We start from the raw sequence: 555 nt of genomic DNA on the forward strand, positions 1-555 counted from the left end.
TTCTCACACATCCGAAGAATGGCCATCAAATCGGACAACAGCCCAAACTTCCGACTTCCGTCCCAGAAAGCCCAAGAGCTATCTAAAACGTTCATGGCCGGAACTCGATCGCGGCTATACCAGTCCGCCAAGCAACCCAAAAGCTAGACTGGAGCTCTAGTCGAATCACCTCTGTGGCCATTGCAAGGACGTGTTGGAGCGACTACCATTGCCGAACCATTCCGCAGGTCGAGTCCATACCAAGGCCGCATAGAGATTCACGATGAGCTCCTGCATAGCAATCAGGAGACTTGCCGTGTCCATCACAATCGATAAATCCTGGTGCAAGATTTTTGCATCCGAGCGCTCCAACCAGTCGAGCACCAGCATCAATCGACATAAACGGGCACGGGGGGAGGATGCTCGAGAACACTACCTCCCCTATATAAGTTATTTGTCCGATTCTCAAGCAGCCGAAGTCTGGTCATCGAATCGGGTCAAAGACCACAACTTCCGACTTTACCCACAATGCAAGTCATCGAATCGAACATCGGCCCCCGAGTCGGACTCCATGCG

The sequence above is a fragment of the Cryptomeria japonica genome, unplaced genomic scaffold, assembly GCF_030272615.1.
Source record: "Cryptomeria japonica unplaced genomic scaffold, Sugi_1.0 HiC_scaffold_521, whole genome shotgun sequence".
NCBI classification, from domain to species: domain Eukaryota; kingdom Viridiplantae; phylum Streptophyta; class Pinopsida; order Cupressales; family Cupressaceae; genus Cryptomeria; species Cryptomeria japonica.